General features: G+C 45.2%; 1 protein-coding gene across 5 annotated transcripts in view; it reads left to right on the top strand.

Annotated features, from left to right (window-relative positions):
* The first annotated feature begins 218 nt into the window (after positions 1 to 218).
* The window catches only part of ARL6IP4 (ADP ribosylation factor like GTPase 6 interacting protein 4), a 432826-nt gene continuing 416609 nt past the window's right edge, over positions 219 to 16435 (top strand). For 2 of the 5 annotated variants that reach the window (XM_044067924.1, XM_044067923.1), the window contains exons 1-2: positions 219 to 348; positions 3605 to 3886. The gene's annotated coding sequence lies outside the window, so the exon portion shown is untranslated. Of the gene's footprint in view, positions 349 to 374; positions 856 to 3604; positions 3887 to 16435 lie in introns of those variants that run through there. The other 3 variants (XM_044067919.1, XM_044067920.1, XM_044067921.1) reach the window with 2 other exon arrangements.

Genomic DNA, 16435 nt, shown 5'->3' with positions numbered 1-16435 from the left:
CTTCAAACCTGAGGAGGTTGTCAAGTTAGGGCTTGCTTAACAGGAGTTTCACAATCAATTCTTTTCATTTGCCAGAAATGACAAGGGGTAAAAGTTTATTATATCTATAACGTCTTCACATTTGGGATTTAGGATGGAGAAGGAGTAACTTAAATCTTCCATCATACTGGAACCGGATAAAAAAATAACCTGATGGGGAAATTGTTGTGAGACGGAGTCATTTTGTGATCTTACAGCCCTGAGACAGAAACAGGGGTAAAGAATATTCCCCGGACATTAACAGTAGTATTTCATAGTGACTAATAATGGGATTTCCATTATGGGAATAGATTTTTTATGGTAGTGAAGGTGAGGTGTTTGTAATTAAGCAACGTATTCCATTTCAGGGTACAAATCTGACAAACCGCCAACATTCGATGACAAAATAATGCGAGTGTAATGCAACAATAACGCGTTTCGTGTTGCATGTACATGCTAACATTGTTCTGATAATATTATTAATTATGCAAATTATAGCACTTGTGTTGCAGCGTATGAACATTTCTTTCTCGGGGGCACATTTTGCTCATCTCATTCAAACGCAGTTTAAAATGGTTTATGTTACCGAAACACCAGACTGGATACAATAACTGTCCAGTTATAAAACTTTAAGTATAATAATTGTAGTATCTCCGCAACATCTGTAATTATGCATTTAGGATGTATATGAAATTAGTCAGATTTGATCATTGCTGTATCACAATAAACAAATACAAATAAATGTCACATAAAAGAGTTGTGTTGGGGGAGGGTGGCATCAACATAAGAAGAAATCGTAACGTTCTGCTAATTTCCCGATTATATTTTGTCAGAAAAGTAAGAATGTTTTACAGAATGCTGTTTTATAATCATAATCTTATTTAAGCTGTTTAAACAATTTAAACGTTTACTAGTTAGTTTCAGAGTTATTCTTGTGTTTATTTCTACTCTGCATACGTTCTTGCTGTTTAGACGGGTAATAGGTATGTTTAATATATCGTTATTAAAATGCTGCATATTTAAAGGCTTGTTTATATAGTAGCACATTATAATCGTGACATCACACAAATATATTCATTATCTTAATTTTGTGACATTTCACTGAAGAAGGTTTGGAGTCAACTTAATGCGTTGAATACATTTTTCAAAGAACCTATATAATGAATTAATACATTTGCAGTGCACATTCTTGTTTCAGTGCAGACCATTGAAGGACACAACATATTTTTGCAGCAGATTTAATGAACAGATTATTTCCTTACAAGGAAAATTCAGGGTCTTTAGCATATGTCTTATGTGGATAGTCTGAAATCACTGTCACTTTATTCTGTTTTATACAGACTACTCAGAGGCGATCTCTGCCTTGCTTGCAAGGCAATCCCTGACCCTGCGTTAGTGGAAATACTGCATCTCCATAAGTCAAATGGTACATTGGTTATTCGCTCTAAAGACCATAACCTGGTATGTGACATTAATAGAACCTGATGGCGGGACAGATTTGTCTTCCAGAGGTTAACACACCTTTGGAACAGACTCCAACTTCATGTCAAACAGAGCACCTCATTCTCCCTTTTCAAACACAGTCTGGACGATTGGATGGGTAACTGTAAATTCACCCCGGGGGTTCCACCTGTGACCCTCTTGACAGGGACAATAGGTGCTGATCATGGAAATAAAGGTAGAATTTGGCTAGGCTTGTGAGGGCTCTAGGGCCATTAGCCTAGTAACTTCCTATGATCCTATGTAGTTTTGCAGAATGCATGAAGTTTTGCATAACATGTCAGGGCAAGCATGCTGCATTTTGTTTAAAGGAAAACAAATTGGAATTACCCCATAATGAAGGTGTTTGTTGTTAGGATGTTGAAATTGGGTGGTAAATGCAATTGTAGGTCTGTATTCTTTTGTAGTGAATGTGCTGTTGTTTACCTAGTCATGTGGAACTGAAAAGCACTGTAACAGATACAAGCTGAACTTTCCCTCTATTTCTGTTACCAACTTGGTGGATATGGGCATCCTCCGGTAATGTAGAAATTGCCTCAAATTTCCTGACAAACTGCCAGTTCTGAAACTGGTAAGGTTTGTGAGAGATATATTTACATAGTATCACTGGGGGCAAAGCCCTCACATAAAAGCACTCCTGATGTCATTTAGGTTGACAGTAGTACAGATGCTGCACTGATCACACACACACACACAGCACAAAGCAGTAACAGAGATCCATGTATGCTGAGGCACATAAATGCAACCTTCCTAAACACCAAAGGCCTCCTAGTTGAAGACATATAACAAACACCCTCAGCAGCTCTGAATGCACTCTGTCAAAACAACACTGACATCAACATATGCAGTTAAATCTCACGGAGCCTCTACTTCTAAGCCCATAAGGTAAGCTGCCACACAATCCAACATTCTGGTTATTGGAGACTCCATTATGAGACACACCGATGTCCAACTCACCAGGCTGAGTATGGAGAAAACCACAGCCAGTTGCTTATCAGAGGCCAGGATTTAATACATTGCATGCACTCAGGTCAGTGGACCACAAGTATGACTCAACCATTATCTGTGTGGGTGTAAATGACCTGAGGCATGCTTCCCCAGACTATATAGCGAGAGAGACAACATGTAGCTTTAGGAATATATATCCCAGGCTGGTATGAGCCTAGCATCAAGCAGCATTCTACCTTGTCCTGGGATGATGCCACAATGTGAGCAGAAAATTATTTTTTATTTTATTTATTTTTATTTAATATTTGCTTACTGGGGAAGTCCGACTTGGAATGAAGCCAATTTTCAGTGGAGGCCCGGGGAGAAATGCTCCAGGTACATGTCTTTGTAGCGTGGGAGGAAACTGGAGCACCTGGAGGAAACCCACACAAATGCAGGGAGGGTATGCAGACTCTGCACAAAAGGTACCCCAGCCGAGAATCGAACTGGAGAACTTCTTGCTGTGAGGTGACAGTGCAAATGCTGCACCACTACGCCATCCAACTTTAATAACTGGTTTTGTTTTTAGAGTCATTGTAACGGGGTGCAGCATTTGTCAGCATGGAAGGAGATGGTCAACAAATTATGCTGTGTTGCCAGGGATAGTCTACACCTCTCCCCTGTAGATTTTGGAATATTAGCTAAAACATTGTTCTGTGCCATAGTGCCTTTTTTAGGCAATGCCAAACTGAAAAATGTTCCCACATAGCAAATCAAAAGCAAGAAAATCTGTAGATGTTACTGCTCAATGCTCGGAGTCTAAGCAAGAAACTCCACTCCCTGTAAGCTCTCCTTACCTTAGAGAATGTTGACATGTGTGCAATCACTGAGATTGTACCTTTTAACTGTACCAAATTTCTCGGAATTTCCCAGTTTTGAGGCTAAAATAATGGGGTGCCACGAATTCCTGAGTGGTCCCTTCAAAACATGATTTTTGTTTTCTTTATTTACAATTTTTAGTTAATGTTGACATCATCGCCAGCGTATCCTGCAATGTCATCAATGGGCAGGGGCGTGCGTGATGACGTCAGTGTTGTGAGACAGTGCCTGACCCCTGAATGCCTGTCAGCATTAAAAAAAAAGTTGTTTATGGTTGCAGGCCTGCCCACGACTTGCGGCAGCCAACAAAAGAGGACGTTGCGACAACCAGACAAGTCAACGTCAAAAGTACAAGCAGAAGAGTCTGATTTGGATAGATGAAACCATGATTCCGGCATTCTACAAATGCAAAACTCAGTCAGGAAAGATTTGATTCAGGAAGAAAACAGTATGACTGAGAGACTGACACGACACCACACCACACAGGCCACTGTCCACACACTCTCTCTCTGCAGATCGCAGGAATCAGGATGAAGAAATTTACTTTCTCTTCACGCGTAAGGTAAGTAAGAAAGATAATTTATTAAAATATGAAATAAGCACAGAAACACAGATGGACTTTATCTTATTCTTAGAAAAATAAAATGCAAGGATTTTAGGGAATTGTACAAATGTATAGCAGCTTTTTATAAGTTACATTTCATATTAATCATATTTATATTTATCTGAACATGCAGGGAAAGAAGCCGTGATAACTCTATCCAGATGTAGTGATTTGTATCTTTGCTTAATGTGTTCTAATTAAAATACTATGGTGTGTAGATAGATATAGAAGAGATGTGTTGATAGACTGCAACTGTAAAGACAGAGAGAGAGCAAAAGAAAGAAACAACCTGCAATTCTTTTCACAGCACGACATTAATGGAAAACTAGTCATTGTACTTAGCTTTATCTTATACTGGGGAAAATAGCCAGACGCAAGTATAATAGATTATATCTCAGGAAAAGATATCAAAAGATCAGTGAGATATCATAAATTATCATCTCTGCATGTAAATGAGAAAAGTCTTTTTATTAATCAATGAAACTGATGTCTGTAGCAGATGTATAACTTAACAGGAGGACTGAAACAGAGGTGGTGAATATTTATCCATATCTGTGTATAAAGAAGTCAGACTTGTGTTGTAGCAGAAAACTTAAAGTGTAGTATATATAAACTCATACTAGATTATAAGAATGTGAAGTCTGTGAAATTTTATTTGCATATATTTACAAGTGCACTGGTATGGATGTATTATGTGAATTTGTGTTTGTATACTTTGTGTATGCATACTCGTGTGCACGTGTGTATATTCTTGTGTATGTGCACATTCATGTGAGAAAGACATAGTCTTCTCTCAAAAAATAATAATTGGCCTTATGATTTCAACTGTCACAAAACTTGAATAATGTACTTCATTATTTTTATTATTAATATTCATAACCAAAAAATAACAAATGCCAGTGACACGGATTCATTAATCATCTTTCAGTATGTCATGCATTGCCATAATGTAAACTGATATTTCACACGGTTGTTTGTCACATACCAGTGAAACACATTTCATTGAAAGTAAAAACTTTGTCTGCGTTTTCATAGGTTCACAGGTATTTACTAGGCTGCTGATCTGTGAGAGTCTTTAGAAGTCTAACCTTACTTACCCATGGTAGTTTTTAGCCGTTATAGTTTTAGTACAAATATTTCAAGAGAGATAGGCAGTGTGTTATTTAATATTAGTGTAGCAACAGTTAATTTTATTTTTATAAAAGAAAATTGCATTTTAGTTTTATGCAGAGTTCAGTTTGATACAAGTTCAGATGTTAGTATAAGTAAAGTCCTGTTGTTGTAGTTACATTTTGTGTTTAATATTTTGTCTGTATTTAAGTTTGCATTTGAATGTTAGTACCTCACAATTCTGTTGGAGTTGGTGGGGTTACATAATTATGTGTACAGGTTGTATGTTAGCTAGTGTACAAATTTTTGGCCAGTTGTACCTACTTTTCATGGGCCTTTGTCTATATTTTTGTTGTTTCCAGGTTGAAAGGTATGACTGAGACATAGTTTAAAGATGTGGAGAGCACCCTGGCAGTGCAAGGCTATAATACCTTCCACACATTTAAACCAGCTACTACACAGACAGGGACTAAAGGTGGAGGTGTCTTGATTTACATCAGAGATAAGTATACTTCAAGGCTGGTCAAACAGGATGATACAATTGACCTTCTCCACATTCAAATCACCAAAGGCAAAATCCTGTACCATTCCCTTGCAAGCTATAGCTCCCTGCCTGTGACCCAGGAAACCCATAACACATATTTAAACTTACTGGAAACACTCATCATCCAACCTAATACCATTTTCATGGGTGACTTTTATTACCCCACTGTTAACTGGGAGTCCTACACAACACCAACCACGCAGGCACAGATATTCTTGGATTTTGTAAACACAAGCTTCCTGGATCAGATTGTTGGAATTTCAACGAGAGGCTCAAACACACTGGATCTGGTGCTCACTAATATGGGAGAGTGCTGCACACACCCTAGTGTAATGTCCTCTGTAGTAGGGTCAGACCTCGCATTGTATGTGAGAGAGCTGCACACCCCCTAGTGTAATGTCCTCTCTAGTAGGGTCAGACCACACATTGTATGGGAGAGTGCTGCACACCCACTATTGTAATGTCCTCTCTAGTAGGGTCAGACCACACATTGTATGGGAGAGTGCTGCACACCCCCGTAGTGTAATGTCCTCTCTAGTAGGGTTAGACCACACATTGTATGGGAGAATGCTGCACACCCACTAGTGTAATGTCCTCTCTAGTAGGGTCAGACCTCACATTGTATGGGAGAGCGCTGTACACCCACTAGTGTAATGTCCTCTCTAGTAGGGTCAGACCACACATTGTATGGGAGAGCGCTGTACACCCACTAGTGTAATGTCCTCTCTAGTAGGGTCAGACCACACATTGTATGGGAGAGTGCTGCACACCCACTAGTGTAATGTCCTCTCTAATAGGGTCAGACCACACATTGTATGGGAGAGTGCTGCACACCCCCTAGTGTAATGTCCTCTCTAGTAGGTTTAGACCACACATTGTATGGGAGAGCGCTGTACACCCACTAGTGTAATGTCCTCTCTAGTAGGGTCAGACCACACATTGTATGGGAGAGCGCTGAACACCCACTAGTGTAATGCCCTCTCTAGTAGGGTCAGACCACACATTGTATGGGAGAGCGCTGCACGCCCCCTAGTGTAATGTCCTCTCTAGTAGGGTCAGTCCACACATTGTATGAGAGAGTGCTGCACATCCACTAGTGTAATGTCCTCTCTGGTAGGGTCAGACCACACATTGTATGGGAGAGTGCTGCACACCCCCCTAGTGTAATGTCCTCTCGAGTAGGGTCAGACCACACATTGTATGGGAATGTCCTCTCTAGTAGGGTGAGACCACACATTGTATGGGAGAGCGCTGCACACCCACTAGTGTAATGTCCTCTCTGGTAGGGTCAGTCCACACATTGTATGAGAGAGTGCTGCACATCCACTAGTGTAATGTCCTCTCTGGTAGGGTCAGACCACACATTGTATGGGAGAGTACTGCATACCCCCCTAGTGTAATGTCCTCTCTAGTAGGGTCAGACCACACATTGTATGGGAATGTCCTCTCTAGTAGGGTGAGACCACACATTGTATGGGAGAGCGCTGCACACCCACTAGTGTAATGTCCTCTCTGGTAGGGTCAGACCACATATTGTATGGGAGAGTGCTGCACACCCCCTAGTGTAATGTCCTGTCTGGTAGGGTCAGACCACACATTGTATGGGAGAGTGCTACACACCCACTAGTGTAATGTCCTGTCTGGTAGGGTCAGACCACACATTGTATGGGAGAGTGCTGCACGCCCACTAGTGTAATGTCCTCTCTAGTAGGGTCAGACCACACATTGTTTAGGGAACGCTGCACGCCCCCCTTGTGTAATGGTCTCTCTAGTAGGGTCAGACCACACATTGTATGGGATAGTGCTGCACATCCCCTAGTGTAATGTCTTCTCCAGTAGGGTCAGACCACACATTGTATGGGATAGCGCTGCAAATCCCCTAGTGTAATGTCTTCTCCAGTAGGGTCAGACCACACATTGTATGGTAGAGCGCTGCACACCCCCTAGTGTAATGTCCTCTCTAGGAGGGTCAGACCACACATTGTATGGGATAGCGCTGCACATCCCCTAGTGTAATGTCCTCTCTAGTAGGGTCAGACCACACATTGTATGGGTGAGTGCTGCACACCCACTAGTGTAATGTCCTCTCTGGTAGGGTCAGACCACACATTGTATGGTAGAGCGCTGAACACCCACTAGTGTAATGTCCTCTCTAGGAGGGTCAGACCACACATTGTATGGGAGAGCGCTGTACACCCCCTAGTGTAATGTCCTCTCTAGGAGGGTCAGACCACACATTGTATGGGAGAGTGCTGCACACCCACTAGTGTAATGTCCTCTCTGGTAGGGTCAGACCACACATTGTATGGGAGAGTGCTGTACACCCACTAGTGTAATGTCCTCTCTAGTAGGGTGAGACCACACATTGTATGGGAGAGCGCTGTACACCCACTAGTGTAATGTCCTCTCTAGGAGGGTCAGACCACACATTGTATGGGAGAGTGCTGTACACCCACTAGTGTAATGTCCTCTCTTGTAGGGTCAGACCACACATTGTATGGGAGAGCGCTGTACACCCACTAGTGTAATGTCCTCTCTAAGAGGGTCAGACCACACATTGTATGGGAGAGTGCTGCACACCCACTAGTGTAATGTCCTCTCTGGTTGGGTCAGACCACACTTTGTATGGGAGAGTGCTGTACACCCACTAGTGTAATGTCCTCTCTAGTAGGGTGAGACCACACATTGTATGGGAGAGCGGTGCACAGAGAGGGACTTGTATTCTGAGTTAATTATGTACTTATTCTTGCTGTGGACTGCTGCCTCTAAGCAGTTATAAGAAGTTATGTACTCACCATAACGCTCCATCTGATTAGGTAAACTTCATTTGTCAGCAACTTATGGGAATCGGATCCGACCTCGGATCTGAGCCAGCAGTTTTCAACAGCTTTAGATCCGAGCTCCAAGCTCCTCCCCCTACTCATAATCCCCTGCCAACCCTGACTGACCTCAGATCTAGTTTGCCACAGTTTACTTCAGCAGCTTGATCCAGAGTTCCAGGCTGCTTCTCTTGTGAGAAAAATTTAACTTTTCTACCACTTCTCTTTAACCTTTGGTGTGAGTGTGTGTTTAGGTCCCTTTTTTCTAACTAAAAGCTCTCTTAGTTTAAATTATTTTGTTTCTGTTTAACCTCCCCCTTCCTTCGTGGTTCTGTCAGGGTTGTGTGTGTGTGTTTGGGGCCTAGTGTGTGTGGCTTACCTTCTATAGTATGTCTGATGCCCCAAAGGTGATGTTTTCTAAGTGCACAGAGTGTGGCCATAAGCTGTCCCCAGCGGATGGCCACACTCTGTATGTGTTGTGCCTTGGGGCTGAGCACCTGTCCTCTGGTTGTACCATTTGTGCAGCGTTCAACCCCAGGGCACTCAAGGACCGGAGGTCTAAGCTGATTCTGGCGGGTCTTCTGCCCCCGGACTCGGCTTCTACCTCCGGTCCTCCCGTGGCTCCCACTGTTGCGGCTGCCACTCCTGCTTCCCTCCCCCCGGCCGGGACTCAACCTCCCACCTTAGGCCCGGAGGAGAGGGAGGGCAGGAAAGAAAGGAGGAGGGAGAAGCACCACAAGCGGTGGGCTGAGGCCTCCACTTCGGCCCCCCTGGCTAAGCGGTCTTCTCCCTCCAGGTCTTCTGGGTCTCCTCCTTCTCGGATCCGGTCCCCATGCTTTTCACCGGGTCCTGAGGAGGATTAGACCCGATCTCCTTCGAGGTCATCGAGGTGACACTCCCGCCCTGCCTCGGTGGCCTCGTCGAGATCTACCAGAAGTCTCACGGATGCAGATTTGGACCGGATGATGAGAAGATTCCTCCAGGCCCAACTGCAGATGGGAGTGCTGCCCCCCCCCCTCTGGGGGGAGCTCGACCCCCTTCTTTTCCCCGATAGCTCCTTCTCTGTCCCGCTTCCCGGGTTCGGAGTCTTCGGAGCTGGGCAGCCTTGGAGCCGGGGGTGTGTCAGCGCCGATAGTCTCGGGTACTTCAGCACCGACACTTCCCTCGAGTCTCTCGGGTCCATTTTCTTCGGATCTGAGCTCTCGGAGCCGAGGGCTGAGCTTAGGATCTGGCGGTATTGGTATGCCTTCAGCTCCGACCAGGTCGGAGCATGCTGGTCCTTCAGATCCGATCGCTTCGGCGCCAGCCCCGATCCGTCCGTCGGATCCGAGGGAGAGTCTGCTGATCCCAGAGAGCAGCTCTCCCGTGGCATTCGACGTGGTGGAGAGGGTCCTGTCGAGATTCCAGGCACCCGGCCCTTGCAATGGCTCCACCCTGCACTCCTTCTCAGTTGGGCCCGACTTCCATCACCCGGCCCCAGGGACAGCCTGCTTTGACATCCCAGGTAGTTCCATTGGAACAAGATGTTGCTGGTGAGACGACCTCGGACAGCCCCCCCGAGGAGGTTCCTCACAAGCGAAGGTGCAAGAGGAGGCACCTGGACTCCCCCGAGTCCTTGACTGAGGACACGTATTTGGAGGAAGGGGAAGGCTCCCCAAGATCACCCCCCGAAGATGTCTCATTTGGTGACATCATGGAGATGCTCAGAATAAAGGGGGGGTGGTCTGCCCCTAAGCCTACCTCAGACGAATCCGTGTTCCTGGAGGCGTTTGAATCAGGTCTGTCTACCTCTTGGGTGTCCCCTCCGGCCGACCCCCTGGTAGACTTGATTACTACCAGGGCGTGGAAGGAGCCAGACACTGTGGAGCCAGTCCCCAAGTGCCCGGACAAGATTCTTAGCCCACCCTCTGACAAGTCCCACTGGAGTAAGGGTCCCCCAGTAGATGCCATGTTGGTGGCGGCGGCCACCAAGAGGGAACTTGCTCAGGAGAGTCCCTCGGTTCATCCCCCGAGCAAGGAGTCTCAGTCGATGGACCGCCTAGGGAAGCGGGTGTTTAGTTCGGCTACCTTGTCTGTGAGGTATGGCACATGTGCTCCGACTGTAGCGGGACCTTATGAAAGAGTACGCTGCATCGCCCCCACGAGTCCATGTCGGCGGAGGACAAACAATTGCACTCCACCGGGATGACCACTCTACGATCCATATCTAACACCTCTATGCGGCTTCTGTCTCATGCCATGGAAGGAGCCGCTAGAGCCGGTGGAGCGGGCCTCGTTATGAGACGTCAGGCCTGGCTCCGGCACTGCGATTTCACGGAACCCTTTAAGGCATCTTTTGCTAATGCCCCTTTTGATGGTTCTGCCCTCTTCGGCAAAACCGTGCGAGATACCTTGGTCCAGAGCGAAAAGGATGGGAAGACGTCTGCCGTCGGAGTCCGCTTCTCTGCTCCCCAGAGGTCCTTCTCTAAGAACCAAAAGGGAAAGAAGAAGATGTGGTTCCGGAAGTCGCAACAGTCCCGTCCCGCTCCGGACTCCCAGCCCTTCCACGGCAGAGGAGGGCAGGGTGGACGCCGCCCTAGAGGCAGAGGGGGCCCGTGGAACTTTGGATCGAGAGAACCCTTCTCGGACCAACCCACGCAACACCCCTGAGGGGTTGCCCGACTGCTTCACTCTGGAGGCAGTCGGGGGGCGTTTCTCAAAGCACCCAACAGCTTGGGAGTCCATCATGACAGACCGCTGGGTGCTTCGCATCATATCCAGAGGATATCTAATTCCCTTTTCTCGTTACCCACGCAGCCCCAGATACCTCCCCGATGTCCCACCCGATCAGAGGGAGGCCGCAGCAATGGAAATCCAACATTTGCTGGAAAAAAGAGCCATCCAACACGTCCCCCCAGACCAGTGCGGGTCCGGGTTTTACTCCAGGTTCTTCTTGGTGCCAAAAAAGACGGGGGACTTAAGACCAATCCTCGACCTCTCTTCCCTGAACCTGTCAGTAACCAAAGAGAAGTTCCGCATGGTCACTCTTCAATCCATTCTCCCCCCTTTGCAGGAGAATGATTGGATGTGCTCTATAGACCTCAAGGATGCGTACTACCACATTCTGATGGACTGGCGATCCAGGAGGTTCCTCCGCTTCCGGCTGGGAGCCAGTCATTTCCAATTCAGGGTCCTCCCCTTTGGTCTCACCACAGCCCCCAGGATGTTCACCAAAGTGTTAGCAGTGATAGCGGCCCACCTGAGGCTCCAGGAAATTCAGATCTTCCCGTACCTGGACGACTGGCTCCTGACCGCCCTGACAAGGCATCTACTCTGTGCAGCCAGAAACTACTTTCTTCGTCTAGCTCCCCGGCTGGGGATCACTATCAACATAGAGAAGTCGTCTCTTACTCCGACTCAGACTATAGACTTCATAGGGGCCAGATTGGACACAAACTCCTAGCTTTCTTGACCACAGACCGTCTACTATCCCTGAGGCTACACGTGCAGGCCATTCTGCAATCTCCAGCTCCCCCGGCGGAATTGGTCCTGAGGGCTCTTGGCTCGATGGTGGCAGCAATCAACCTATTGCCAATGGCACGTTTGAACATGAGGGTCTTACAATGGACCCTTCAGGTGCAGTGGTCCTTTCTTGACTATCCTCTGTGCCATCCCGTTCCCCTCAGCAGGGCTTGCAAGAGGGCCCTCCTATGGTGGCTCCAATCTCCGGACCTCCAGCAAGGACGTCTCTTTTCTATGACCCCTCCACTAGCCACGGTGACCACGGACGCCCTCCGCCTTGGGTGGGGGGGCATTGTTCGGGCAGGACAGTCCAAGGCACGTGGGACCTCACGGAGACCTCACTGCATATCAACGTCCTAGAGATGAGGGCAGTGCTGTTAGCGTTGCAAGCACTTCAGGACCTTCTTCCTGTAGGAACAATTGCGATTCAGACGGACAATATGTCGGTTGTCTGGTACATCAACAAACGGGGGGAGCCAGGTCTTACCCACTCTGTCGAGAGGCTATGAGGGTGTGGGAATGGGCGATCTCTGCCAACCGCTTTCTCATAGCAACGCACATTCCGGGACGGTCCAACATCCTAGCAGACAAAGTCGTACCATCCTGTTACCATACGAGTGGTCTCTGAATCCCAAGATAGCGAATCGGATCTTCGCCAAATGGGGTCAACCCTGTTGTGATCTCTTTGCCTCTCCTCAACACAAAATGTTACGACTACTTGGCCTCATTTCCTCCGGGAACCCCCGAGAGATGCTGTGGTGCATGCTTGGCCTCCCGGTCTTCTTTATGCTTACCCTCCTCTTCCTCTGATGCTGAAGTTTCTTCAGAAAGCCAGTCGGTTGGGGAGCAGGATTATCCTTATTGCCCCGTTTTGGCCTCGTCAAACCTGGTTCCCTTACCTTTGGTTTCATCTGGCGAATCCTCCTTGGATTCTGGATCCCCGTCCGGATCTAATATCCCACCCCCTAGATCTCTCAGTCCTGAATCTGGACAACCTCAAGCTCACAACTTGGCTGCTCCAGTTCCACTCGTAGCTAGGACTCCTGGTATCTCTTCCCCAGTTAAAACCATTCTAGTAGCAGCGCACAAGCCTTCTACTAGAAAGATCTATAGCAGCAAATGGAAAAGTTTCTCCATTTGGGTGGAACGCAAAAATTTGGATCCTTTTACAGCTCCTTTGCCCGCTGTATTAGACTTTCTGTCAGGACTGTTTCTTCAGGGGGTTAGCTCCTCCACAGTCAAGGTTCAACTAGCAGCTATCTCTCATTATCACGCGGGAAATGAATTGGGCCCTTGATCACCACGAAATTGTGTAAGACCTTTTTGAAGGGCACCTTTCTGCTCAGACCTCCAGTGAAGGATGTAGTCCCTCCTTGAGATTTAACGTTGGTGCTTCAGGCCTTGACAGCTCCCCCGTTTGAGCCTGCAGCTTCTGTAGATCTTATATTCTGTCATGGAAAACGGATTTTCTTGTCGCTATCACCTCGGCTCAAGGGTCTCTGAACTACAGGCCCTCTGTAAAACCCCATACTTGACCTTTCACAAGGATAGAGTTTACCTCAGGGCCAATCCCTCCTTTCTTCCCAAGGTTGCCTCTGAGTCAAATATTAACCAGTCCATCAACCTGCCGGTCTTTTTTCCTAATTACCATAACAAAAGGGAATACAAACTACACTCATTGGATGTGCATAGACAACTTCGCTTCTACATCCACAGGACATCTGGTCATAGGAACCGATCAGCTGTTCATCTCCTTTGCCAAATTTAACTTGGATAAATCTGTGTCTAAAGTCACACTGTCTAGATGGATTTCACAGTGTATCCTTTTAGCATATGAAAGTTTGGGCAGGCCCGCACCTCAGGGAGTCCATGCCCACTCTACTCGATCTATCTCTACCTCTGCGGCTTTTAGAGCTAGAGTCTCTTTGGATGATATTTGTTCGGCAGCCACTTGGGCTTCATCTCATACTTTTATCAATCACTATAAATTGACATTATCTCCAGAGGGAGAGCATCCTTTGGCTCTGCAGTGCTCGAACATCCTTCCATGAAGGCCACCCACGATTCAGGTAGCTAGGGACTCTGTCCCATAGGTTGCTGCACAAATGAAGTTAACTACTTCAGATTAAGAAGTTATGTACTCACTATAACGCTCCATCTGAGTAGGTAAACTTAATTTGTCAGCAACCGCCCCTCCCTCCTGCCCCTCACTTGCAATGTCTTCATACTCAGGTCCATGGGCTTTACCCACTTTATCTTGAGATTAATAATTTTATAGCAGTTTCTGCTGTTGGGCAAACTTGATCTGAGGTCAGTCAGGGTTAGCAGGGGATTATGGGTAGGGGGAGGAGCTTGAGCTCGGATCTAAAGCTGTTGAAAACTGCGGCTCGGATCCGAGGTCGGATCAGATTCCCATAGGTTGCTGACAAATGAAGTTTACCTACTCAGATGGAACGTTATGGTGAGTACATAACTTCTTATAACTGCTTAGAGGCAGCAGTCCACAGCAAGAATAAGTACATAATTAACTCAGAATACAAGTCCCTCTTGTGGAATCACAACATCAGTAAGCTGTATAACAGAAGAAAGAAAATTATGACAGCAATTAAGAGATGTAGTGCTCAGCAGCAAAGTACTCTCCTTGAATTAAACAAACTCCGAGGACCAGTAAGTCTACTAGAACCAAATTTGAGATACATTTTGCCTCCCAGGCCAAGGACAACCACAAGGCATTCTTTAGTTATGTCCACAATCTCAAAGGCAGTACACATTTGTGTGCAGAACTTATTAAAGGAGCCACCTGTGCTGACCAGAAGTTATAGCAAACCTACTGGTAGACAAATTCAGCTCCATCTTTACCCCTGTCTCCCTCAGGAAATACCATCAAATATAACTCTCCCTGCTATCACTAGAGAACAGGTCCTTAATGCTCTCTATGTCCAAGATTACTGCAGTGAGATGAATCACAAATAAACTAGTCATTGTACTTAGCTTTATCTTATACTGGGGAAAATAGCCAGACGCAAGTATAATAGATTATATCTCAGGAAAAGATATCAAAAGATCAGTGAGATATCATAAATTATCATCTCTGCATGTAAATGAGAAAAGTCTTTTTATTAATCAATGAAACTGATGTCTGTAGCAGATGTATAACTTAACAGGAGGACTGAAACAGAGGTGGTGAATATTTATCCATATCTGTGTATAAAGAAGTCAGACTTGTGTTGTAGCAGAAAACTTAAAGTGTAGTATATATAAACTCATACTAGATTATAAGAATGTGAAGTCTGTGAAATTTTATTTGCATATATTTACAAGTGCACTGGTATGGATGTATTATGTGAATTTGTGTTTGTATACTTTGTGTATGCATACTCGTGTGCACGTGTGTATATTCTTGTGTATGTGCACATTCATGTGAGAAAGACATAGTCTTCTCTCAAAAAATAATAATTGGCCTTATGATTTCAACTGTCACAAAACTTGAATAATGTACTTCATTATTTTTATTATTAATATTCATAACCAAAAAATAACAAATGCCAGTGACACGGATTCATTAATCATCTTTCAGTATGTCATGCATTGCCATAATGTAAACTGATATTTCACACGGTTGTTTGTCACATACCAGTGAAACACATTTCATTGAAAGTAAAAACTTTGTCTGCTTTCATAGGTTCACAGGTATTTACTAGGCTGCTGATCTGTGAGAGTCTTTAGAAGTCTAACCTTACTTACCCATGGTAGTTTTTAGCCGTTATAGTTTTAGTACAAATATTTCAAGAGAGATAGGCAGTGTGTTATTTAATATTAGTGTAGCAACAGTTAATTTTATTTTATAAAAGAAAATTGCATTTTAGTTTTATGCAGAGTTCAGTTTGATACAAGTTCAGATGTTAGTATAAGTAAAGTCCTGTTGTTGTAGTTACATTTTGTGTTTAATATTTTGTCTGTATTTAAGTTTGCATTTGAATGTTAGTACCTCACAATTCTGTTGGAGTTGGTGGGGTTACATAATTATGTGTACAGGTTGTATGTTAGCTAGTGTACAAATTTTTGGCCAGTTGTACCTACTTTTCATGGGCCTTTGTCTATATTTTTGTTGTTTCCAGGTTGAAAGGTATGACTGAGACATAGTTTAAAGATGTGGAGAGCACCCTGGCAGTGCAAGGCTATAATACCTTCCACACATTTAAACCAGCTACTACACAGACAGGGACTAAAGGTGGAGGTGTCTTGATTTACATCAGAGATAAGTATACTTCAAGGCTGGTCAAACAGGATGATACAATTGACCTTCTCCACATTCAAATCACCAAAGGCAAAATCCTGTACCATTCCCTTGCAAGCTATAGCTCCCTGCCTGTGACCCAGGAAACCCATAACACATATTTAAACTTACTGGAAACACTCATCATCCAACCTAATACCATTTTCATGGGTGACTTTTATTACCCCACTGTTAACTGGGAGTCCTACACAACACCAACCACGCAGGCACAGATATTCTTGGATTTTGTAAACACA

The sequence above is a fragment of the Protopterus annectens genome, chromosome 3.part1 (genome assembly GCF_019279795.1).
Source record: "Protopterus annectens isolate FY-2018-M chromosome 3.part1, PAN1.0, whole genome shotgun sequence".
In the NCBI taxonomy this organism is placed as follows: Eukaryota; Metazoa; Chordata; order Ceratodontiformes; family Protopteridae; genus Protopterus; species Protopterus annectens.
This window is presented reverse-complemented; position numbering and strand designations above follow the sequence as displayed.